Below are 26,937 nucleotides of genomic sequence, written 5' to 3' on the forward strand. Positions count from 1 at the left end.
TATGATGGTGTTCAGAGATGGGGCCACTGGAAGGTAATTAGGTCATGAGGGTGGAACCTTATAAGAAGAGACAGGAGAGAGATTGCTTATCCTTCCTTTCTTCCTCTGCCATATGAGGACACAAGAAGATAGTCCTAAACCAAGGAAGAGAGCCTTCACCAATAACCCAACCATGCTAGCACTCTGATTTCAGACTGCCAGGATCCAGAGCTATAGGAAAAAAATGCCTGTGTTTACACCTATGGGATTCTTGATACAGTAGCCCAAACTGACTAGTTTCTTCTAGTCTTATTTTTTTCTTGTTTTTATACAGACACACACACACGTACACACACACACACACATTGTTGATACATATACAAAATGCAAAATGAAAGTCTCTTTTTCAAATTTAATTTATCATAAACATTTTTCTATGGCACTAAGGATTCACCTATAGCATGAGTTTTGGGGCTACAATGCTTTCAAGTACCATGATTTAATCAATCCCATTTCACCAGTTAGAGATTTATAGCCCCATTTATTGTTTTCCTGGGTACCATATATTCTGTGAGCTACCTCAATGAGCTACTTCATTTGGAATAGAGGAGAATTGACAAACAATTTTTTTTTAAATGAACTGGACTTTGGATTTCAGAAAGTCTATCATACAGTCCTGTACTTCTCACTTTGGGCTTAATACTCAACCTCAATTTCCAAATTCAACCAAACCATCCAGTTTCTGATACAGTCCTGGGAATATGTATTTACATAACACTTTGTACTTGCCAAAAATTGTATCCTGAACTCATCTTCTTATTAGGGATAAAATAAACTCATAAGCATAATGAAGATAATAAAAATAATACATGAGCACTGCATGGCAGTCTTCATAAGCAGAGGTTGGCCTTGCTAATCTCTGTCCCTGTATTTTATAGAAGGATGTAGCAGCCCAGAGTAGGAACACAAACCTTAAAGCCATATTGTCCAGAATCCTCTCTCACAGCAGTCATATTTATTTGGATTAACATCATTCTTTTTCTTTAAAAAAAATATTTATTTATGAGAGAGAGAGAGTGAGAGTACATGGAGGAGGGGCAGAGAAAAAGGGAGACAAAATCTCAAGAAGACTCTGCACTGAATGCAGAGCTGACTCACCATCCTGAGATCACAACCTGAGCTGAAACCAAGAGTCAGTCACTCAATTGACTGTGCCACCCAGGCGCCCCAACATTACTCTTTTTCTGAAATGTAAACATCCCCCCAAAGAGTTAAATCTGTCATTTGCACATTTGTATGAGATTATTACTTTTTTAAAAGATTTTATTTATTTATTTATTCATGAGAGACACAGAGAGAGAGGCAGAGGGAGAAGTGGTGAGCCAGATGTGGGACTTGATTCCAGGACTCTAGTGTCACGACCTGAGCCAAAGGCAAATGCTCAACCACAGAGCCACCCAGATGCCCCACATGTGAAATTATTATAATTAACACTTCCTGATATACCAGGAAGTTATTTAACTTCCTGGAAATAACCAGGAGTTATTTTCCTATGAATATGATACTAATTATTGAGAAAGGTGTAGTGATAATATTGCATTATGAAAAAACTTCTATTAAAGGTAGACTCTATCGTTTTTATTTAGAAATGTTCTGGGATCAAGGATATTACTTAGAATCGTCAGGTGCTAATTTGAGTGGTCCTATTGCTTCATTGAAATTTTTATTGAGATAATTATAGAAATAATACAGAAAGATCCTAGTATCCTCTAATGGTAATATGTCTCAAAATACAGTACAAATATCACAACCAGGATATTGACATCGATACTATCCATTGATCTTATTCAGGTTTCCCCAGTTTTACTTGTATCCATTTATGTATGTGTACGTATATGTGTGTGTGCATTTAACTCTATACAGTTTTATCATGTGTAGGTTACTTATCCAATCACCATAGTCAAGACACAGAACAATATCCACAAAGGTTCCTTATGTTACCCTTTTATAACCACACTAAATTCCCTCCTTCCCTATACCCATGTCTAATACCTACAAACCACAAATATGTTACCCATTTCTATCATTTTATCATTTCTTTTTTTTTTTTAATTTTTTTATTTATTCATGATAGTCACAGAGAGAGAGAGAGAGAGAGAGGCAGAGACACAGGCAGAGGGAGAAGCAGGCTCCATGCACTGGGAGCCCGACGTGGGATTCGATCCCGGGTCTCCAGGATCGCGCCCTGGGCCAAAGGCAGGCGCCAAACCGCTGCGCCACCCAGGGATCCCCATTTTATCATTTCAAAACACTTATATAAGTGGAATTATACAATATATAATCTTTAGGATTGGCTTTTTTTCACTTGGCATACTGAAGATTATCTAGGTTGTTGAGTATACCAATAGTTCATTCTTTTTCATTGCTCAGTATCATTCCATGATATAGATATACCACCATTTATTTACTCCTTCACCCACTGAAGGACATCTGGGTTGTTTTCAGTTTTTTGGCTATTGCGAATAAAGCTTCTATGGACATTTGTATACAGGATCTCTGTGTGAGCCTACATTTTCATTTTTCTGAAATAAATGCTCAAAACATTGCCACCTCACATGATAGTTACATGCTAAGTTTTATAAGAAATTGCCAAAATCTATTCTAGAGTTCTGTACCATTTTACATTCCCAGTGATCCAAGAGTGATCCAGACTGCACCCAGTGCTAGCATTTGGTAATGTCACTATTTTCATTTCAGTCATTCTGATAGGTATGTAGTGATATCTTACTGGGATTTTAATTTGCATTTTCCTAATGGCTAATGATGTGGAACATCTTTTCATATGCTTATGTGCCATCTGTATATCCTCTTTGGTGGATTGCATATGTCTTTTGCCCATTTTCTAATTGGATTGCTTAGTTTGTTTTTCTACTACTGAGTTTCAAGTTCTTTGTATATTCTAAATACAAGTCCTTTGTCACATCTGTGGTATGCAAATACTTTCTCCCAGTCTATAGTTAGTCTTCTCATTCTCGTCTCAGAGTTTTTCACAGAGTACAAGATTTTAATTCTAAAAAGACTCAACTTTTCTTTTTATGTATTATGTTTTGGTGTCAAGTGGAAAAAACTCTGCCTGGTCCTAGATCCCAAGATTTCCCTGTGGGTTTTTTTTTTTTTTTTTTTTTCTTCTAAAAGTTGTATGGTTTTGGGCAGCCTGGATGGCTCAGTGGTTTAGCGCCTGCCTTCAGCCCAGGGCGTGATCCTGGAGACCTGGGATCGAGTCCCACGTCAGGCTCCCTACATGGAGCCTGCTTCTCCCTCTGCCTGTGTCTCTGCCTTCCTCTCTCTCGCTCTGTGCCTCTCATGAATAAATAAATAAAATCTTTAAAAAATAAAAATAAATAAAGAGGTAAATAAATAAATAAATAAATAAATAAATAAATAAATAAATATTGTATGGTTTTATATTTTATGCCCATAATTCATTTATATTCATTCTTTTTTTATTTTTTTGTTCATTCTTTTTTAAAGATTTTACCTTTCTTTCTTTCTTTCTTTCTTTCTTTCTTTCTTTCTTTCTTTCTTCTTTCTTTCTTTTTTTTTTTTTTCTTCTTTCTTTCTTTCTTTCTTTCTTTCTTTCTTTCTTTCTTTCTTTCTTTCTTTCTTTCTTTCTTTCTTTCCTATGGATGTCCAATTTCTCCAGCATCACTTTGGTTAAAAGATTATCTTTTCCTTCATGAAACTAATTTTTTGTCTTTGTCAAAAATCAATTGGGCATATTTCTTTAGGTCTGTTTCTGGGTTTTCTATGCTATTATCTTTAAGAGAATTATTCCTATGTTTGAGCTTTACTCTGCCATCTTATTAAATGTTTTCTATTTGTTTACTCTGGTTCTTACTCCTTTATTTTCCTTTTTTTTGCCTTTTTGGGAGTTACTTTACACTTTAGGATTCCATCTTTATGTGGGTCTATATAGTTTTTTTCATAGTACTTGCTCTGGCTACTACAATATATGCATGTGACTATTATTAAAATATGTACTTTTTGGCCATTGCATTTTTTCAGTTTTATCACTTCCAGTTGGTTCTTTTTTAAAACTTCTCTTTATCTGCTGAGGTTTTCTATTTTTGCATTGGTTTTAAAAGAATTTTCAATTGATTATTGAAGTATTTTTATGATGGTTACTTTAAAACCCTTGTCAGGCATTTCCAAGGTCTGATTTATCTCAGTGTTGACGTCAGTAGATTGCCTTTTCTCACTCAAATTGTGATTTCCCTGGCTCTTGGTATGATGGGCAATTTCAATTGTATCCTGGATGTTTTGTCTATTATTTAAGAAGACTGAATCCTATTTAAATATTTTATTTTAGCAGCAATCACCCTGCTTAGTTTACCATGTGGGTCCTGGTGTACTTTTGTGGGCTGTAGTTCCAATGACAGTTTAATTTTCAGAGCTTTTACTGTGTTATTTTGGTGTGCTTGGTTTATCTGATGCTGCTGGGGCTCCAAGAGATCCTTGTGCCTGAGGAAGCAGATGGAATTTCTTCAGTCCCGGTCCCCAGTGTCTGGGTAAGGGAGGGAAGTCTCACGCTCATAGGGACAAATGGCTTCCCAGACCATGCTGCTTGTGGTAGGCTCTCTTTTGCCAGTGCCACCCGGCCATCCCCACATTGTATCTCTTGGTGGCAAGAGATTTCAGGCCTGCTTGAGGAAGGAGAGCATTTTTCGTGGCCACTTATTATTAGCTGAGATCCTAATTGATCCCCTTTCAGTGGAGTCAGGCTGCCCTGGTGCCAGTGGAAGGGCTCCCATTAGATCCATGAAAGGAAGGCCACCTTCTGTTTCTAGGTCAGGGGTCATGTAATGCTGGGCCTGGGTTGTTTGTTATTTGGGGGGAACATAAGATGCCGTGCCACTATGCTCTTTGTTCCTCTAGTCCTGACAACAAATTAGTTTACCTTTCTCTTAGTGACTTTCAGAGTTCTACACTCTTTGCTGCTTGCATTACTTCCAGGATTTATAGTTGCACTTGTTGTGGAAGAGCAGGGAGAAACAAATCTCTGCCCTCTTCTCTAGATCCTAAGTCTGAATGATCCTTTTTGGAAACACAAGTTACTTACATCATTCCTTTGTTTAAAACCTTAAAATGGCTTCAGATTTCATTCAGAGAAAAGCCAAAGACCTTAAAATGGTCTAGAAAACTCAACATAATTTGCCTTTGCCTTACAGTGACCTCTCTGACCTTGTCTCCTATTATTGGCCCAGTCCCCCATTTACTCTGCTCTAGCCAAATTACTTCTTTCCTGTTCATCGAACTATCCCAGACATAACACACCTCCACACTTATTAATTCATTTGTCTAGAATATTCTTCCTGCAGATAGCCACATGGTTGGTCCCCCAGCTCCTTTCAATCTCTGCTTTCCAAGGATGTCTTTCTTGAGTACCTACATCATCACTTCCACCCTTATACTTACTATGCATCAAGGAAGTTGTATGTTGTCTAGAAAAATGCCTGACATTTAGTAGGTGCTCAGTAACACCGTGGCAAACAAATGAATTAATAACAGAATGCACATTTAAGTGCAACTGTCACTTACTGTGGTTTAGAATGGTTCTGTTGTGGGAAAGAAATCACCCGGAAAGAAAGTACACTAGAACCTACAAAAGGTAACAGCAGGTGGAATAGTTCCCAGCCAAGCGGGAGGCAGTTTATTCCCACCAAGCAGTCTTCGCTAAATGTAAACTGGTTAAGGAAGCCCCACCCTGCAAGTCCATCTGGCTTGTATGGACTTCATATTGACAAAGTGGCACTCCCCAGAGATGAATTTCTGGCACAACTGGAGAATTGGTAGAGCTTCTCACTTGGAAGGACAAGTAATCATTCTCCAGACAACTCATGTACACAAATTATAAAAAGAAGACTACAATGAGGGACCCCTGGGTGGCTCAGCAGTTGAGCCTCTGCCTTTGGCTCAGGGCATGATCCAGAGATCCTGGGATCGAGTCCCACATAGGGCTCCCTGTGGGGAGCCTCCTTCTCCCTCTGCATTTGTCTCTGCCTCTCTCTCTGTCTGTATCTCTCATGAATAAATAAAATCTTTTTAAAAAAGACTACAATGAAAAATAGTAATAATAAACATCATGCTTCCAACATGATAAGTACTAGTCGAAACATATTCAATCAATTCATGTACTCCTCATGACAACCTTTCAAGGAAATGCAATTATTATTGTCTTTTTATATATGTATAAACTGTTTTACAGAGAGGGTAAGTCACTTGCTCACAGTCACACAGTTCACAAGGTAGAGGGCTGGGATTCAAACCCAGGCAGGTGGGTTTCAGAGTCTGCTGTAAAAGAAACAACCTAAATTGGTCTGTCTCTTACACAAGAAAAAATAAAAAAGAACATAACTCGTGAGCAAACAAAATGATAAATATATAGGAAATTCATTCCAAATGTATTTTTCCCAGACTTGAATTTGAAGCTGACCTCTTAAGCAAAAGTTATACTTGCACTCAATTAAATGCACACAATTCAAAAAGAAATGCATACAATTCAATATGAGAAGCCTGTACAGTTTTAAAAGTAGCATATTCTCTCTTGTTATTTATGAAAAGTCATACCATATACGCAACGTAGTAGAATAAAACTATATCCATTAAGAAACCAATGTATTAGAATAAAATTGCATCCATTAATAATAGAGGAAGTTAACTCATATTTGCTGCATTATTGTCAGGTTCTACACTGTCATTACGAAAAAGCCAATTTAGCAAAAGTAACACTTGCTCTTTCCGAATGATTGTAGAGTTAAAGCTATGGGAAACTGTCCTGTTTGACCATTTTTGACTTATAATTATGGCAATTTCAGCCTAACAGATACAGGCCTCTTTTTTTTTTTCTTTCTTGAAATAAATCCTTTTTATTAATTATTTCTTTGTTTATATAAAGTCAGAGATTAAAGATCACCTTGCTTTTATGTACCTAGCATACCCTTTTAATATAATATGTTTCCTCCAGGTCAGAAAGCAGAAACCAGAATAATGCCCACTGCATTGCCTATTTCCTACTGATGTATCGATTTGTTTTCCTAAGAAGTTCTAAGCAATTACACTCTTTTTTTTCCACCCAGACTTTGCAAGACTAAAGACTTAAATAGGATTTAAAATAAATCTGCAAATGGCATTATTTCCTATTCCAATTTTCCCACTTACATTTGAATGAAACTGTGATTTACTGCAAAGTTATACTCTCATATGCTTCCCCCTTCTTATCTCTGTTTTTAAATAGAGTTTATCATATGTGTTCTGTAAATGTCCAAGCTACGTTAAGCATTGAGATCCTCTCAGGAAAAAAAAAATGCCATTTTTCCCCAGGATTGGTAAGATTTTTCTATCTGTCTTTAAAGAAGAATAATTTATTTTTTTATTTTATTTTTTTTTAAGAATAATTTATTTAATTTGAGTGGGCATCCCAGCTAAATAGAGTTCTTAGATACAGTAAGGACGAACACATTATTGACATTCCAAAGGGATGAGTGCCCAGGATTCCCAGGAAATCTGGGGGCAACATAGTAGAGTGACAATCAGTGTCCCTCTAACTGATTGCTCAGGTCATCTTGAATGGAGACTTACCACCATTGTTTGAATAAAAGATGCCTTGCTGAAAGCTTCCAGAGACATGAAGGAAAATCAGACAGGGCTCCTGTTTTCAAAAAGTAGAGGATTTAGCCTCATTTTAACAGAGCCAACCAGGCAGGTAGAACCAACAAGATTGTCCAGAACCTTGTGTTGGGTGACCAATTGTTTTCTCCCCTTCAGTCTTCCATTCCTAAGGTTCACTGACATAGGTCACAGGCTCCATGTCCTTGCCGAGTTCCAGCATCTAGATCTGTACTCCCAAACTCATGGAGTCCCATGGATATACTAATTTTTCAAGAGTCCCCCAACCTATACTTAACTCAGAAATGCATCTGCAACCTGAGACACTAGCATTCCTTGGGCATCCCAACTTTTCAATCAAATTGGGTACAGAAAGATTTTTAAAACATGAACTGGAAGTACCTGAACACCTCTCATAGTTCAACAATTCACACAATATATAAGCATTTAAATTTGCCAAATGCTATGAAAAATAGCTAGCAGGCATGGAGCACTCACTATCTCAGCTGCGCCAAGTGTTTCATATATGTGATCTCATTTGATGCCCACAAGATTCTTATTAAGGAGATGTATTATCCCCAGTTAGCAGAAGGAACAAAAGCTCAGGGTGTTTACGTGACCTCCTGAGAGACACAGTGTTCAAACCAGGTTCCAGACTCCGGGAGTCGGAGATCAGAGTCCATGATCATACACAGAATGTCTCACAAAAGAACAATTATGGAGGTCACACACTAATTCTACAAAGTAAGAGATGGCAATGCACTGAATATTTTAACCTCAGTGACTCCCCACCCAATATACATTCACCAGATAAGGGCCTTCCTTTCCTCTCACTGCATGCTCTGTTGGCGCAGTCGGATATAAATACGCTGATGCCTGCATCTTCCCAGAGCACACTCAGCTTAAAAAAAGATGAGCTCAGAGTAAGGACTGATCCATTCCCATGCTTCATTGACAAAACCTACGGAACACTCCCTCGGTCAAACCCATGTGTTTCTCATCCCAGAAAAATGCACACTATGGCCCAGACTAGAAGAAAGTTTCAGTGATTTCCACCTCTCTACTATGGAAAGTTCCCCATGATCATTTTCCTACAGTGAAGAATTCCGAGTTTTAATTTCCACTTTTGCCATGTTCTTACAGATTTTGAATTATTTCCATGTTCTCAACATAGGACTACTTTAAAAAAAAAAAGAAGAAGAAAAAGAAAAAAATAGACTATATCAGGCATAGAAAAATCACTGCAAAAGTATTTAAGAAGAGAAAAAGGAAAACACACACACACACACACACACACACACAAAGTGAGAGAGTGACACCAGCAAACTCTAGCCTAGAGGAAGAGTTGCAAGTGCCGTAAGCCAGCCAGCCTCATCCTCAACACCTGCGAAAACACTTTTTTGTTGGAAAGGCAGTTGCTAAGAGGGTGCTGCCCAAGTGCATCCTGGATCAGAATGTGACTCTACTGTCCCCAACACCTCACAAAGGATCTTTTCCTCTCAGAACATCAAGGACCCTAAAGTTGAGGGTCTGGAGAGAGGACTCCCCCACCCCATCTCATGTGCTGTGTTCCATAATTAACACAGTTGCCTGGCTAAGATATTTAGCATTGCCTGGATACTTCGGGAGGGTGAGGAAGACATTGGTCAGTTCTGCCCCATGGAGACACTTCACTATTAGAGACAGAACCTTCTATAGTTTGAGGAAACAATCCCTTTTCTGTATTTAATTGCAAAAGCAACTACAAATCATTCCCTTATGCATATCCATGCCCCTTTGCAATGTGACTTTGCAGACTTTGTTATTAAGAATTGGCATCCATTTCCCCACCCCATGAATGATTTGATTTGGCATATAAAATATGGCAGGAGTGCCAATATGGCCATTTTGATTCTAAGGCCTGGCAACTTCCGTCCTCTCTCAGAACTTTGCCAATCCACCGAGCTGGGCTAGCCTGTGGGAGAACGAGGAGATGGGCCAGATTCAAGTCAGCCTAGCCTCACACAGGAGAGGGCAGCCCCTGATCAACAGAGCCGTACAACGACCCCAGGGCCAACTGCAGATGCTGGGGGGGGGGGGGGGGTGGGCAGCCAGAAAAATGATCACGTGAGCACACACCAATTTATCAGCCCATACAGCGATGATCTAAATAAATAGCTGTTGTTTTCAGGCACTAAGTTTTGAGGTGGTTTGCTACACAGCAAAAGTTGCCTAATATATTTCTTCTATAAATAACTCCAACACATAAGTAAAAGTGAAACATGATACAGGGAAAGTCCCTTTCCACACACAACTTAAAACTTGCTAAAGAATGAGCAAATGTTGTCTTTTCTTTTGTATATTTATTTATGATATGTTCAACTATACCACTGTATAACAACACCACTTGAATTAAATCACTAGTATTTTTTAAATGATTTTTTTTTTGAAATGACAATGTGATATAGTGGAATGAGTGTTGGTTGGTAATTAAGAGATGTGCATTTTAACTTGGGCTCTTCTACCGGAAGCTGTGTGGCTATGGCAGATCCCATTTGCCGACCCTCAATTATAGGAGACAAAAATGAAGGGATTGGCCATAATAATATTTAAGTCCTAGTCCAATTCTTTTTTTTTTTTAATTTTTTTTTATTTTCATGAGAGACACAGAGAGAGAGGCAGAGACACAGGCAGAGAGAGAAACAGGTTCCCTGCAGGGAACCCAAGGTGAGACTCGATTCCAGGACCCCAGGATCATGCCCTGAGCCAAAGGCAGACGCATAACCGCTAAGCTACCCAGGTGTCCCAAGCCTGGTCCAATTCTAAGATGAAGGATTTTATGGCATTTTTGTTTGTTTGTTTAAGATATTAGCATATTTTTATCACTACATTTCTATGATGAAATAAGAACATTTAACCCTCCAACGTTGCTGTTATTTTCCATGTGCTCAGCATCACTCCCAGTCATGAGAATTCAGCATTGAAGAAGACAGACATGCCCTAGTTGTGTGCTGGAGCTTTCTTCTAAGCTCATGAGAGCAACTTGTGTTCTTCTCTCCCCAAATCTGCGTTCGGTGAAGATATATTGATAGCCTGAAATCAGACATAGCAGGAATATTTAAACCATGGAAATCAGCAATGCCACAAATTGGTTTTCCCACCAGGACAGTCAGTCATTAAACATTAACCAGGACAACTTTGGACTCTTCTCTCATTGAGACAACATCCTAATAGGGGGTCTAGACATTACATAATTAAGAATAAAATATTTCAGTACAGTTGAGAAGTATGGTGAAGCAGGGGAAAGAGTAACACATAAGGAGACAACACATACTCCTGATAGAGGGCAAATATTGGGAAGACTTCATGCAGAAAGGAATATGCCACGTCTGAGGAAATGGAGGAAGGCCAGTGTGGTTGGTGTGGCTGGAGCACAGAGAGTAAAGGGCCGAGAACTTGAAGGGAAAGTGAAGAAGGAAGTATTAAGAAAGACTTCCAGGGTTCAGGCTGTGCAACCCTACACAGGGGGGTGTCTTTCATAAGGCAGAAGGACTAGGTCAGGGGTGTAGGAAGGAAGAGAATGAAGCCAATCTTAGAATGGTGTGTCAGGGATCCGGGGGGCTGAATGTTGGATGGTGTGATAGAACGGGGCCACTGTGTGCAGGTGGTAAATGCAGCTCTAAATGCAGATGAGAGTCTGGCTGAGTGGAGGACTGCGAGTCAGAGCCAGCAAAGGAACCTAAGTGGTCAGGGAGGTGGGAAAAAGTATGGAGCAAGGAAGTCAAGAAAATTGGGCCATCAAAATATAAAATCTAATAAAAGATCAAGCACAAAGAAAACTAAAATGGCCAATACATTTTACAATATGAAGGTCACTGGGGGCTTTAGAAAAAAGTTTGAAGGAGTAATGGGGATAGGATCCAGGCTGATACAGACTGATGAGCCAGGGAAAGGGGAAAACAGAGAACAGATGCAGAGAGTATCGGTGAAGTCTTTAAAGGTGTTCTCTCTGAATGAAAAGGAGAAAGAAAGGAAAGCAGCCAGTTAGGGTCAAGAGAGGGTATATGGTTTTCTTTGAAGAGGGGAGAGACCTGTCATGTTTAATATTGACCGTAAAGGGAAATCTTGACAACACAAGAAAGAGAGGGACTTTTTTAAAAGATTTATTTATTTATTCATGAGAGATAGAGAAAGTGGGAGAGAGAGAGAGAGAGAGAAGCAGAGACACAGGCAAAGGGAGAAGCAGGCTCCACGCAGGGAGCCCAACATGGGACTTGATCCCAGGACTCTGGGATCACACCCTTAGCCAAAGGCATTAGTTCAACCACTGAGCCACCCAGGCGTCCTGAAAGAGAAGGGATTAATGTTAGTGTTGAATCACTGAGAAGTCAGGATCCAGAGCTCGAGAGGGAGGGAGGAGGGAAACAGGAGGAGAGATGTAGATGAAAACCAAGGCAGTCCTCGGGAGTTGATGGCAGGAAGGAGGTAGAGATGTCCTCCAGGGTTTCCTCTTTCCTCCAGGAGGTAGGAGGTCACATAAACTATTAGAAGGGAGGCAGCTGGAGACCTAAACAAGGAGAAGGTTTTAGTGAATAGGTAACAGTAGGACAAGTCATTAGCTTTGGAACCTGATAGACCTGGAATTCACCATTTAGTGGCCAAAACCTTAGGCATGTCGCACCACCTTTATAAATCTTTAATTTGACCAACAATGATGAAGCAAGTACTGTATAGTAGCAGGATACTAGAAATGCAAAAAAAAAAAAAATCAGATTAAAGTTCTTGAATTCAAAGACTCCATCTTCTATCGCATAAGTAAAATCAGTCAGACAAAATTAACACAGCATTAAAAGGGCTAATGTGAAGGAAAGCATAAGGTAGTCTAGGAGCACAGAAGAAGAGAGTCCATTCTAGACTGGGAGGGTTAGAGACAGCTTTCCAAGAAAGAACGACTCTAGCTATAGTCTCGGTTTCCCAAAAGCAAAAGAAGGAAAATAAACCAGGTGATTAATTAATAAGACAGTCGACACAAGGCATGTTGGCCTGATGTCTACAACACAGCAATTATCAATAAGTTCTACTTTCCTTCCCTAGAAATCCTCCTCGTACAATTGAGACTGTTAGTTGTCACAAACTTCTATTTTCTGCACTAATTTTCCATTTCCCCATGTTTCTCAAACATACAATTCCCTAATGATAGCTAGAATCCATTAAAACTATCCCTGATAGTGAAAGTCCAACTTAGAAAAATATAAGAAACAACTAACAATATTGTCTTACGTAGGGGATTGTAGACACTGGGCATATAAAAATTTCACAAGTTCTCTCTCTTCTCTTACTTCTCTTTCATGTTTATGAGCAGATGCAGCTGGATCTTAGATACCTGAGTCCCTGCTTTCCTTTAAAAGAATGAATAATCAATGTATCAGTTAGCAATCTTGACTGCAAAAAGACAATGGGCCATCTTAAACTGGCTTAGACAATGAAGGTATTGATCAGCTTATGAAATAGAAATGGCCTGAACTTGCATCTCAGATGACATCAGAAGGATTTGGTTCTTCACTGACTTGTTCCCTGCAGGGTCAGCTTACCCTTTAGGCTCCCAAGGTGATAACCAAACTATATAAATAACAAATTCAGGTCTACCTACATGCATCGCACGATCCAGCAAAAGAGAGGAAAGTTCTTTCCCTACAAGTTCAAGGAAACTTTCTCTTACTTTGGACTGGTTCTGAATAGACCATTCTGGAGGCAATCTGTGCAGTCTGACCTCTACCAGAACTCTATAGAGTGAAATAAGTCAATCAGAGAAGCACAATCATCATATGGTTTCACTCATACGTGAGGGATTATAAGGAAAAGGAGGGGAACTGAGTAGGAAAAATTAGAGAAAGAGACAAACCATGAAAGACTCCTAACTCTGGGAAACAAAGGACTGTGGAAGGGGAGGTGGGCGGGGGTTGGGGTAACTGAGTGATGGGCAATGAGGAGGGCACTTGATGGGATGAGCACTGGGTGTTATACTAAATGTTGGCAAATTGAATTTAAATTTAAAAAAAAATGTTAAATAAATAAATAAATACATTTTTAAAAAGACATAACTTTCTACAATGATGGAAACCCCTAACTGTACCTGTTTATAGGTAGCCATTGAGCTCTCAAAATATGGCTAGTGTCCACTGAGAAACTGCTTATTTTATTTTAATGAATTAAAATTTAAATGTAAACAGCAATATGTGTCTAGAGGCTCCTGTATTGGACAATACAGTTCTACAGTGAGGGAATAGTGGGTTATACTGATTGGCTAAACCAGTCCGAGCCCACACTGCCTTGAGCTGGGGATGAAGTGAATCCCATCCATTCCACAAAGGCAAGACTTTCTGCCTGGTGTCCCGGAGCCCACCATTTTTATTTCCAAGAGATTAATGGCCCAAATCAATGTGAAAACCTTTGCTGAGGAGTCATATTTATAAATCTTACCTAGGACAATGCCACGTGAAAGTCACTTTGGAATAATAGCCTTTTAAAGCTGAGAGCAACCTCAGGGCTTGCACACTTTAGATCCATATTTCACAGAGAAGAAATGGACTTGAAGCATCAATTGCTTTGATTATGGCAGTTATGAGCAGAGCCTGGGTATGCTGACCTTCAGCCATTTTTCCACTGTACAATTCAGTCTTCATGCTACAGCACTCCAATAGGCCCACTGTGACGGAATTAACTTCACTCTACATGAAACTTTGTAATCGTTGGCTTATTGAAGTTTCCGGGAAAGAATGTTACCGTAGAAGTCTTATATTTACACTCAAAAGTCTAAACGAGCCTAAGGGGTAATATAAACAAATAGGCTGGCCTGGTGGGGACTGTGGCTGAGTGGATACCACCACAGGCTACTTAAAGCAGGCAGCCCCCTCTCTGCTCCACCCAAGCGTGGCCATGGGGAGTGTGTCAGCCATTGCTGCCATGCCTTCAGATGAGAAATCCAGGTCTGTTTATGAACTCCCCAGATTTTTAAATGCTGGCCTTTCATGTTTACATTTTTAATAACTTATGCAAGCTAAACCAGATCTGTGAATGGGTTTAACCTCCAGTTTGTATGCTGTGATAGAGATTTGTAACGTCTGACCTGCTGAAAATTAAAGCCTTCAGAGGAGCTGCTGCTGGAAATGCCCATGTGTTCCCATGCATGTCAAGTGACAACTTCCAACTATAACTATGTCTAAGGGCTTTCTTGAAGCCTAGGGTCCACTGGTCTGAAGCCCCTTGGCGATCAAAAGGGGGTGGCAGAAATGTTAAGGCCCTAAGAACCCAGAGGAGAGACGCCTTCAGTCACTAACAGGTGGAAATTGGTGAATAAATCCCACAGCTCCTCAACTGGGACAATTCTAAGGTATGTTCTGCACTGTCTCCCAGAGTTCCTCAGTGGTATGGACCTTCAGACCCCCAGAGTATAAACTATCTGATAATTCACCCTTTATTGGCAGCCTTCCTTTGCCTGTCTCACTCCCCTACTGCCCTGCCTCTTTTGGGCGGGGGGGGGGGGGGGGGGGGTCACCTTCCAGATAAACTACTTGAACTTGAATCCTTGTCTTAGGGTCAACTGCTAGAAGAACTCAATCTACAAACACCAGAAATCCTGAACTTGCTCTAGTATTTCATTTACTTTTACTTTGTTTGGTGGGTTTTGTTTTTCATTTTTTCCCCTCTAGTAATGAAATATGTCACAGGACTAAAATATATGAAAACTTCCCAACATAGTCTAAAGTGGCACCCTTTCTGGTATTTGGATAATTCAATATTCACAATACGGTGCTGAAACTGCTGCCCTCTTGCATAATGATGCCATGCTATAGGAACAAATGTTCACCTAAAAATAGAATCCATTATGTATACCAGCACAGTTGTTAGTTTCTTAGCATAGCAACTAGTTCTGCCCCATAAAACTTTTTATGGAGGCATTCACTTCAAACAGGTGCAGTCTGCCATGCCACAATACAATTTCCAGACCGCGGTGCCTAAGTAAGTGGGGAGTTTTGCACATGCCAAAGAGAAATCTCATGCAAAATCATTCTCATCACAATCCATGTTCCCTATAAAAGACAGAATTGAAAACTAAAAATTCTATTGGGAGACACATGAATTTTACCACTTTCAAACGTATTATGTAGAGGTGATTAAATCACACACTTCCTATAACACCTGCATATGATCTGGCTCTCTCTGGTTTCCCTGGTGGGTTTATGTGTCAATAAAAGAAGATTCCTACAAATTAATAAGAAATGACCTGATGTTATAATTTAACGACATGATATCTGTTTTTGTATCCATAATACAAATTTAAGTTACAAAATGACATAATTACATAAAACTATTTTTATAACCACATTTGCCTATTCAAGAGTGTAGAGAATTTAATTAAATAGAGAATTCAAACAGCAACTCAGTCTAATAGAGAGTCTAGAAAAACATAAACATAAAGATTCATCAGCAGGGCTTCAATGCTGAGGACATGTTTGGTAAAGGTAAAACAAATAGCTCATACCTGGAACATTCAGAGAATGTAAAATAGAATGAATTTTAATCAACTGAATATTAAAAAAATCTATTTTGATTCAATCTTGGGTACTAAGAATCTTTCTAAAAAATGCTAGTAATTTCCTGCCTTCCTAAGTGCAGTATAGGGAATAGTATTCAATTGTGGACAAATAATTCAAAATCTTGTAGGGCCTCTGGGTTCTCAAGCTGAGTATTACTTCTGACTGAAAATTAGGCCACGGACAGGAAAGGTAGAGTGAACACATCCTCTCAGGAAGTTTACTGACTTAATTTGTGATGTCAGCTTGCTTTCTATCAGTGTTCACCTTGGCTGCACATTAGAATCAAATGAAGAGCTTTCCAAAAAAAAAACCAATGTCCTGACCACACCCCCAGAGCAATTAAGTCAGATTCTCTGGGACTAGGGCCCACGAATTGGCATTATTGAAGCTGCCCACGTGATTTCAATGTGCAGCCCAAGCTGAGAATCATTACATACTGTTTGCCTCTTCTTGCAACAAATCTCATACTAAAAACTAGGGGCACCTGGGTGGCTCGGTGGTTGAACGTCTGCCTTTGGCTCAAATTGTGATCTCCGGGTCCTGAGATCAAGTCCTGCATTAGGCTTCCTGCAGGAACCTCCTTCTCTCTGTGTGTGTCTCTCATGGATGGATGAATAAAATCTTTTTAAAAATATCTCATAGGAAAAACTAACTTTACACATTGAAAAAATTAACTTTACACATTAAATAGGTTCTTTAAAAGTCAAATGATTAAGAGCCAGGGCATACAACCAGACTATACGTAGGTTCTAATCCTGCCTCTACTAGTAACCAATCCTGTGACCAGAGGTCATTACTTAACCTTTGTTAAGTGCATGCCAATGTCCGCACCTATAAATGGAGATAATTAATAGCACTATCCCACAGGCCTTGGGAAAAGATTGAGTGTATTTGTGTACATATTTGTGTATTAGAACAGTGGCTTGTGGAGAACATCACATACACGTTTGCTATTATTGGTGACAATGGTAGCCATAATAATAACAACAATAATTAAAAGGTATGTGCAAACTGGATTAGTGGATATTAAAAAAAACTCATTCATAATATTTGAACACCAACTTCCTAATAAAATGATTGTTCAATGTTAGTGTTTTTCCCTTTTTAAATTAAACAAAAAACATGATGATAAAATAGGGAAAAATGGGAGGGGGAATAACTAACTATATTCTTTATTTTAGTCTATTGTTATTGTAGTAAGTTCTTAAATGACTCAACTGCCCATCTAAATTTATTTTACCAGAAGGGGGAGAAAAAAAGACTTGTGTTGCTGATTAAATACAGAAAAACCTTGACAAGGACCCCATCCCACAGGATCAAACCATCTTCGATTGGCAAGAAAAGGAACCAGAGAGCAATAAAAAATACTCACTCTCTCTACACCATCTGTAATTCAAACCAAGGAGCAAAACCAGTATCTGGGAACTCTTATTCATATCAAACGCAAACACGTTTTCCACATAACAGGAAATAAAATTATGAACAATGTACCAAATGTATTTCTTCCACACATTCTTCCAATCCAGTGTCCCAAACTAATTTTGGTATCAAATGGTACAAATATCTCATCATAATAGCTTCCGAGCATGGAAAGCACCTAATTTAATTTTTCCTTACAAGACTGGGGAGAACTAAATATAAGCAACTTATAAAACTGAGGCACAATGTTTAAATTATATTAAAAGTAAAATGTTTTGAATTAAAGCCAGGGTGTTTTAGATTTCTCAACTCTGACCACAATGTATTCAAATGAGCATTGTTGCTGTTACTGGTATGATGCAGTGTGGTGAAGGTGACATGAAAGTCATATCAACGCACTTACAACCTGCAAACAATCCCAAAGAAACTGCAGTGATACTATTTCATAGTAATCAGCCTGATTTTAGAAAACATTTGAAGAGGTTACACTTCAGTTAGAAATTCTGCTAAAAATCCATGAAACAAACTCCAAGAAGAATTAATCATAATAACATTTCTTCTTATGTTGTGTTGACATAACCTAAGCAATCATAGCATTTGGCTATCATGCACTAGTTACATACAGCTAATTGAGGAAAAAAGTTTTGGGGCTCAAAGCAACGAAAAGAAGGTAGTGTTGAAAATCAGTGGAGCTGGGCAGCCCTGGTGGCGCAGAGGTTTAGCACCGTCTGCAGCCCAGGGCATGATCCTGGAGACCCTGGATCAAGTCCCATGTCAGGCTCTCTGCATGGAGCCTGCTTCTCCCTCTGCCTGTGTCTCTGCCTCTCTCTCTCTCTGCATCTCTATGAATAAATAAGTTAAAAATCTTTAAAAAATATGTTCATGTGATATTTAAAAAAAATCAGTGGAGCTGAATCTAGAAGTGGGTTTGATGAAGAGATTCATTCCTCAGCAATCGAACAGACCAATGACTACCTAAATTATACTTGAAAACACTACAAGTTTAATCTCTAAGGATCTGATCAGTAGGGAGGAGGAGGAGCTACCTGATGCTGATATAGCTGTGAAAATCCTAAAATTATTTATCTTAGGAAAAAAGACACAATCATGGTGGAGTTCAATTCTCCTTGTGTATAATTCCTTATTCTCTTACCCAAGACTTTTAAATCATCTTAAAGCTTATTCCATAGGATGTTTCAGAATCCCAAAAGCCCAAGAAACTTTCACCTATGATGGAGTATTTATTAGGGAACTATCCTCAAAGGAAAATTCTCTTAAACAATAAACCCCTTCTTTTGCCTTCTATGGCTATGTTCCCAAAACATTATGAAATGCATAAATAAACATATTGTGTGCCCAAACAGACCTATGCTTCAATGCTTTAGATCAAAAGTTCACAGCTGAGTCTAAACAGAAAACAAGGGACGCCTGGGTGGCTCAGTGGTTGAGCGTCTGCCTTCAGCTCAGGGTGTGATCCCAGGATCTGGGATCGAGTCCCATGTCGGGCTCCCTGCAGGGAGCCTGCTTCTCACTCTGCCTGTGTCTCTGCCTGTCTCTCTCTCTGTCTTTCATGAATAAATAAACAAATCTTAAAAAATAAAATAAACAGAAAAGTCACTATTTCCTTGAAGGAGAAAAATTTATATATTTAAAAAATATACATAAATAGATGGTCACTTGGCTTTCAAAACAGCACATTTGTGGCCCTAAATAATTAGTTAGAGAGACTAATTGCTTAATCAGAGACTAATTGTTTATTATATCCCAATAAAAAAAAAGCCACCACAAATCACCTTGAGGGTGCTACACTAAGTGAAATTAAGCCAAGGAAAGACAAATGCTGCATGATATCACTCATACGTAGTATAGTTTAAAAAAAAAAAAAGTCAAACTCAGAACTCATTGAAACACTACAAAAGTGGATACTAGGGCCTGAGTGGAGTGGGGGTAAGAGGGGTGGAGGTTAAAGGGTATATAAACTTTCAGCTCAAAGATTCATAAGATCTGAGGATTTAACGTAAAATATGGTGACTATAGTTGAAAACGCTGTAGTAAGTCATTGAAATGTGCTAAGAGAATAGGACTTAAATGTTTTCACACAAACTAAAAAAAATAAATAAATCTTGAGTGATGGATGCATTAATTCCATGGGGGGTCCTTTCACAATATATATACCCTACAATTTTGCCAATAAATTATTAACTAATAATTATACCTCAATAAAACTGAGCATTTTAAAGCTAAAATAATTATTTTTAAAAATAATTTAAAAAAAAGAAAAGTCCCTTCAAAGAATCAAAAGTTCATAAAGGGCCAGGCATTGTGTTAGGCACACACATAATGCATTTAACAACAATACTAAGAAAGTAATACCCCATCTTGCAGATGAAGAAATCCGAGGCTTAGATTGTGAAGAGATGCACCAAGGTCACTCATTAAATACAAGGTAGAGCAAGAGCTCAGACCCACATCTGTCTGACTTCAGAGCTGGTTTTCTTAACTGGCTTCCAGCCTCCCAAATTATGGCTGTTTTAAGAAAACTGCTTGGCTTCAAACACAAGTATTCATCTAATAGTTTCCAGTGCCTCTTACTAAGAAATCCTTTTAATGCCCTTAATTAGGGGGCATCTATATTAAGACGTCAAGCATTAAGCATCTATATTAAGCAGTTCCTAGAGACGGATTCTAGTAAAATTGGCTTATTTTAGAGGTGGTTCCAGGACACATCAGGAGTGAGGAATTGAGACAGGAAGAAAAGGAAGGACATAAGGGGTGTGATTGCATGCCATTTACCACTGTGGATAAATGGGCTTTAATCCCACCAAGAAATGCTGGGAAAAAAAAACATAAAGTTTGCACCTTTGAGTTATCCCACCCAAGAGGTGAGGGAATCGTGGTATTTACCTATCAAACTCCTTGGATTGGAGTGGTTGTTAATTCCCAGAGTCTTCAGGCAGCATCTGGGTGGCAAAGTGAGCACTTGTGACCAGAAAAAGCAAAAGAATACAAATGCTGTCCACTAGGGGCCAACTTGTGGCTTCTAGAGTAGTAAGGACTTGGATATAGACTTCAGGCTTATACCTACTCTACCAATTTCTTCAATAATGGTGAAAGAATTCAGTCCCTAGATGCTGCTGGTTTGTTAGCAATGATTAGTGTACCACTCCAGGCCAAAGAATGATCCCAGCCCTCAGGAAGCAATCCTCACATTCATTTTGTTGTTTTCTACCTAAGGTAATTCCAGTTATTGTTTCAGGCTTAGGGAAAAGTTACCAAATAAAAATGAATAGAGTTCGTCTTTTTAAATTCATAACCACATCATTGCACTCACTAGACTATTGAGTATCCTACCTCATTTACCATACACAAGAAAGGTCAAAATTAATGTTTCCGAAATATTCTAGAAAAGTGTGCCCCAAAGAAGAAACACCATTGCGAGATGATGACTGATGAAATGTGCAGTGCCTGGTGGTTCTTTATGGAGGCCAAACTAAGTTTTTAACAGGATATTCCTAGAGTTTCATGTGGAGATCTATAATTCATCATTTATAATATTTGTGAACTCTGGACTCCCATGCTGAAAAAATGTCATCAGAACTCATGTAAACATTTAATTTTTAACTTTGCTTTTGAACTCTGTATAGAAATTTAAGATTACCATAAGAGAAGACAGTCTATATTTGCCTTTAATAGAAACTTAATCATCACTCCATACAAGAATCCCAAATGGCATCTCATGCAAATCACATACCAGAAGAAATTGGCAGATGGAGCAGATGGTAAAGCCAATCATTCCTATCCTAAGTCCCTCAAAATGACTCAATATGCAGGTATAAATTTATGTCTATGAACTAGGGTCATGGGTAAACAGAATGCAGGTTGTACTTATTAAATCAGAAAGTATAAAAGAAGATAAATGGGGAAAAAATGAAGTGAGAAATGGTATCCCAGAAGCCCCCAGGCATTAAACCATAGGAGCAGGTCTACAGGCCACAGTGGTGGTGGAGGTGTCCGTACTCACTGTACAACAGAACCATCAACTCGGGTCAACCTGACTCCTCAACTCCCACCTCCCAAACCCTCCACACCCTGAGCTACAAGAAAGCTACAGCAGAAAGGGCGCCATCATAGCTGGCTCCAACCAGAAGGAACAGGAAACCACCAACACATGGGGCTACCCACTAAAGGAAATTAAATTAAGAGCTCCACCTCACACTGTCCTCAAAACGTATTACATGATTGCTATGGTCTGAATGTTTGTGTTGTCCCCACCCCCTGTCCCAAATTCATATGTTGAGAACCTAATGCCCAAAGATGGGATTAGGAGGTGGGGTCTTTTAGGAGGTACTTAGGTTTTGAGAGCAGAGTCCTCAAGGATATGCTTAGTGCCTTTATAAGAAGCTCGAAAGATCTCCCTAGACCCTTCCACTATGTGAGGATACAAAGAGAAGTATGCAGCCTGGAAGAAGGCCCTGACCTTGGTCTCCAGCCTCCAGAACTGTGAGAAATAAATTTTCATTGTTTATAAGCTACTCAATCTGTAGCATTTTATTAGAGCAGCTGGAACTGACTAAGATCAGAAATTAAATTAACAATAGTGATGGCTGTAAGGATGAGGAAGAAGAAAGTCCTTCAGTAAAGCAAAAAGCCAAAAAAAAAAAAAAAAAAGAATGAAATGTGAATACATTAAAATTGAAAATGGCAAGTCATCTTTTGCCATGCATAAGTTAAAAGTTAAGAAATCCAAAGACAAACCACAAACAGGAAGAAAGTATTTGCAACATCTATAACAGCTAAAGGATTAACATTTAGAATACATAGAAAACTCTCAACACAAGACAAGGGATAGAAGATTCATGTAAGAGAAAACAGGAACAGTGCATAAATGTATAAAACTATGCACAGCTCACCAGCAAATCAGACATTGGCAACTTAAAACAGAAATACAGCAGTTGCATCAGATTGGCAAAAATAAAATGTTTCTTAATAGTGTTCGTGAGGCTTGAGGAAACAGTTCCTCTCACACAGGACTGGCAGGGTTATAAAATGATGCAACTATTAACTAAAATTTAGGATATGTATAGCCTTCAAGCAGCAATTGTAGTTCTGAGAATTTACCTCAGGGAACCCCTGACCCATATACTCAGAGCAAGATACACAGCCTGAGCATTACTCTATATTACAGGATTGTTTCCTGTGGCCCCAAATTAGAAACAAACATCAAACAGTCCATCAATGAGAAATTACATTAAATAAAACTTAGCCATCCATTCAACGGGATATGACACAGAAATTTAAAAGTATTAGGTAGATACACATGTACTTACATGAAAAATTCTCTAAGACAAATTATAAAGTAAAACACAAGTTCACAGGACAATAAAGATAATATGATGGCATTTAGGATACTAACAGACATAAGCAAAACAAAATGAAATATTTCCACACTTATGCATGTAAGATTCCTTCAAAGGAGACCTGGAAAGACACCATGAAGCTGTCACCAGTGGTTGACTCTGGAGGGAAGACTAAGACCGGGGTCAGAAATGGAGAGGGGTTAAGGACATTTATGCTTCTTTACTCTCTTATGTGAAGAACATATTTGTATATTGGTCACAAAATTAAAAATAAATAAAATCTGGGGCGCCTGAGGGGCTCAGTCAGTTAAGTGTCTGCCTTTGGCTCAGGTCGTGATTCCAGGGCTCTGGGATAGAGCTGAGTAGGGAGCGGGCTTCTCCCTCTCCTCCCTGCTCAGGTTCTCTCTCGCTCTCTGTTGCTATCTCTTGTCTCTCTCTCTCTCTCTCAAATAAATAAATAAAATCTTTTTTAAAAAATAAAATCTGTAACAAAAAAAAAAAAGAGAGAGAAAGTAGTAGGAGTCCTTCATTTAAAATGTATATTCTCCCTGCTATTCCTTTTCAATTTAATGTAATTATGTGCTTCCCTCCCATCTCCCTCCAAGCTCCTCCTTTAAGGATACAAGGAAGAGTCTGCTGAGCTACACTCAACTTCTTGGATCTGAACTAGTAGTAACTAGTTTTATTTTTACACCAACCTTGGCACAGAAGCAGAGCATCAAGTTGCAAGGCAAAGGTCTACTTTGTTTCATCTTCTAGCAGGATAGGTTTGTATTAGCTCTTTAACATGGACATCTTTTTTTTTTCTTTTTGGCTTCTCCTCCAAAATGGTGATACAGATTCTTCTTGTAGCTACTGGTTTTCATGGCTGACACTTCCTGTGTTGCTCCTGGTCCCAAAAGGGGACCAAAGAAAAGTCAGAAACTAATGCTGGCAACCTCTTAAAGACTCAGGAGATGCAGGAGCCCCTTCTCATCCATGATTACAAATAAGTTCATCCTCTTCACATAATATACGCCGACATAAGAAAAACCACTGTGCTTAAAACAGTCCTATTCAGAAACTTCTTGTTGCCACTTATAGTCACTAAGATGTACAGAGCCAATGGTAAAGAAGAAAATGATTAAAATAAGATCAAAGCTGATACAAAGTATGAACATTTCTCCCTTAAGATCATGTTCATATTTACCTGCTTCCACCACCCCCAAATATTCTTTCAGTGTTTCACCAAGGCACATGTTTCCTATCTAAAAATTACTTGCTACTAGCTCCAGGTTTTAATTCCTAAATCTACCTCCTATGCTGCCTGTCTTCTTTGCCACCTATCATTTCTGTGATGAAAAATCAAAGGGGGAGTTAGAGGAAGGGAGCATGTCATTGTCTATAAAGGGTGAAATCAATGAAAGGCTCAAAATCAATGGCTCTAGTCTATAGTATAATGTACAGCATGGTATAATGTATCATGTAATATAGTATCACATAGCCGCTACAGGAGAGAGGACCTAAGGCATTGTATAAAATGTGAGAATTTTCCTCCAGTACTATAAAAAGAAAGATCTTGTTACAAGAGCTTCTTTACGAAGAGCTTCTTAAAGGCACTCATCTCGCCTCTGAGCAGACTAGGCGTCACTCTGGCATAGGCCTCATGGACAAAGGACAAGCAAGGTGGGAAGAAGCCCAAAGGTAGACGAGAGGCACATTACCATAAATACCAATGCAAGCATCCAAACCAATGGAAAACACAGTATGTAAAATCAATGAATAAACTTAGAAGTAATTTTTTTTTCTGAGACACAATCTCTATAATACATGTGCTAGATTCACATCACTAAAAGTTGTTGTTAGAAAAAGATTTTAAAGAAAGTGGGCCTCTAAGTAACATCATGATTGCACCACTCGGCCGGGTACCATCAAATGATCTTATGCAAAAACATGGACTAAAAGCTTGGCTTGCCATCCCTCATTTGAGAGCATCATCTTCTAGCATACATTTCCTCTAATATATCACTTACACCCGTCCATCTCCTAGAAGTGGATGTATCACTCCTTCTGGCTCTGACACCGGGCTTAAAGCCAGAAGAAAATGACAAACTTGGAAGCATGGAAAGTTTAATTTTTTTCCCTTAAATCCTCCAATCTTTTGTTTACTGATATATGATCATTAACTAGAGAATAAACCTCCAAACTCTGATATATATATGACTGAGGGATGACTTCGGTATTTAAAAAGTCAGAAATGAATTTTACTATCTCTTAGCAGAAGCATAATATTAATATCCATGAGAGGAAAAATAATAGAGATAAAAGGAATTGCTACCAACTGACTTGTTTCAATTGGTCATAAACAGCATTACAACCAAGAGAAAATGGTTGTTGTAAAAAAAAAAATTGAAAAAAATTGTCCTACATCTGAAATAGGCATCTGTCAAAATCCTGGGTTCGCATAACAATGGAGATGCATCAAAAAACCTTCGGTCATAAACCCTTTCTCTTTCTCAAGCAAAGAAATATTTATGATTGGTCTTAGAAGGGAGCTTAACAGAGTTGCCATGAATTATTTAAAAACCCCAAAATACCTTCTGTTGCTTTTATAAAAGCTTGATTTACAAGCTGAAAAATCAAACTGACAGTTTAGTCCCTTGTACAAATACTCAACCTTTAAAAATGCCGTAGGCATTATAAATATATCTTTCATGAATATAGCTTCAGCAGTTCTAAAAATAGTCTTTAGGAGGAGAAAAAAAAAAAAAACTCTTTCAAGCCATTGTTTTATACATAACAGCAGGAAACCAAACAGAATGTCAAAGCCAAAGTGATTAACACACCCAGCAATAAACATGAACATTAAGTAGGAAATCTTACCCAAATATATTTTTTTTTTATATGAGCTTGGAGTCTATGGTTTAGCCTTGCATCTACGGCCAGAGATGATTCCAGCGTACCCATATTCAGAAAGTAACTCCAGGGCTACACAGTTAAAATTGACCTTTTGGATGAGTGTAAACAGGCATGTCCAGGACTGGCTGTGGGAGCCAGTATTACTGTCCAACACCCTGAGAGTTTCCCCCAGACTCCACCCTGACCTCAAACGTGCCATTGCAAAGGGTCAGTTCTAAGACCACTGCTCACAGGTGAAGTGAAGGTTGCCCCAGGGCAGAAGGAAAAGCCAACAAATTCCAATAACTTTGGCTATAGGGACCTAGCTCAGAGATGTGAAAAGACTAACAGCCCTTCACTATGTGGTACCAGGTATTTTATTGGTTTTAATATGTATTTAGCACACTCAATAAAGCTTACCCATCTCTTCATCTAACAGAATTTACAGGGCCAAAATATTCTATGTTCCGTGGCCTTACAGGTTCAAATACAGAACCATGGCATTGTCTCTTGAAATAATAACTATGTTCTATGAATATTTTTTTCTGCCCATTAAACTCCAAATAATTCTTGTGATCTGCAGACATTCTACGTCTCAATAATTTAATATGGAATCATCTAAATTGGTTTCAGAGTAAATGAGATCCTAAATTCATGATATGGTAGACAGAAAGCTCATATGAAAAAAAATTCCTGAAAAACTGAAGATATAAGCTAAAGGGATCTTATTCTTCATTTTTCTAATGTGAACAAGTGATCATGACCAAAATCCCCCCTGAGGCTGGGACAACCCTTAATAAGAAATGAAGGGGGGAAGGAAGAGAAAAGAAAGTCAAACTTAGAGTCATTTGGGTCAAAAGTGATTTTTTTCTCATTTTCTTTATTCTTTATTAGTAGAGTTGAAGGGGGGCTTCAGTTCCTAACACTGCCTAATTTTCTTCTAGAACAAATGTAATTCACATTTCCAAGTTCTTGTCCTGAAAAAAAAAAAAAAAAAAACCCAATTGTTCTAGGATTTAGCATATCTAATACTTCAGACTAGAATTCTTGGAAAATCCTAAGAC

The 26,937-nt window shown here is 38.6% G+C and overlaps 1 protein-coding gene and 1 long non-coding RNA gene across 3 annotated transcripts in view; both read right to left on the reverse strand.

Annotated features, from left to right (window-relative positions):
* Positions 1–26,937, reverse strand: part of PLCB1 (phospholipase C beta 1) — a 669,446-nt gene that overhangs the window by 624,413 nt on the left and 18,096 nt on the right. The gene's annotated exons all lie outside the window — the stretch shown is intronic.
* On the reverse strand, positions 9,978–26,434 carry LOC119865626. Its single transcript, XR_005377608.1, has 3 exons — positions 26,294–26,434; positions 23,695–24,082; positions 9,978–10,716 (listed from the first exon to the last, which is right to left on the reverse strand). It is a non-coding gene; the product is annotated as an uncharacterized LOC119865626 (long non-coding RNA).

This window comes from Canis lupus, chromosome 24 (assembly GCF_011100685.1).
Source record: "Canis lupus familiaris isolate Mischka breed German Shepherd chromosome 24, alternate assembly UU_Cfam_GSD_1.0, whole genome shotgun sequence".
Taxonomy (NCBI): Eukaryota; Metazoa; Chordata; class Mammalia; order Carnivora; family Canidae; genus Canis; species Canis lupus.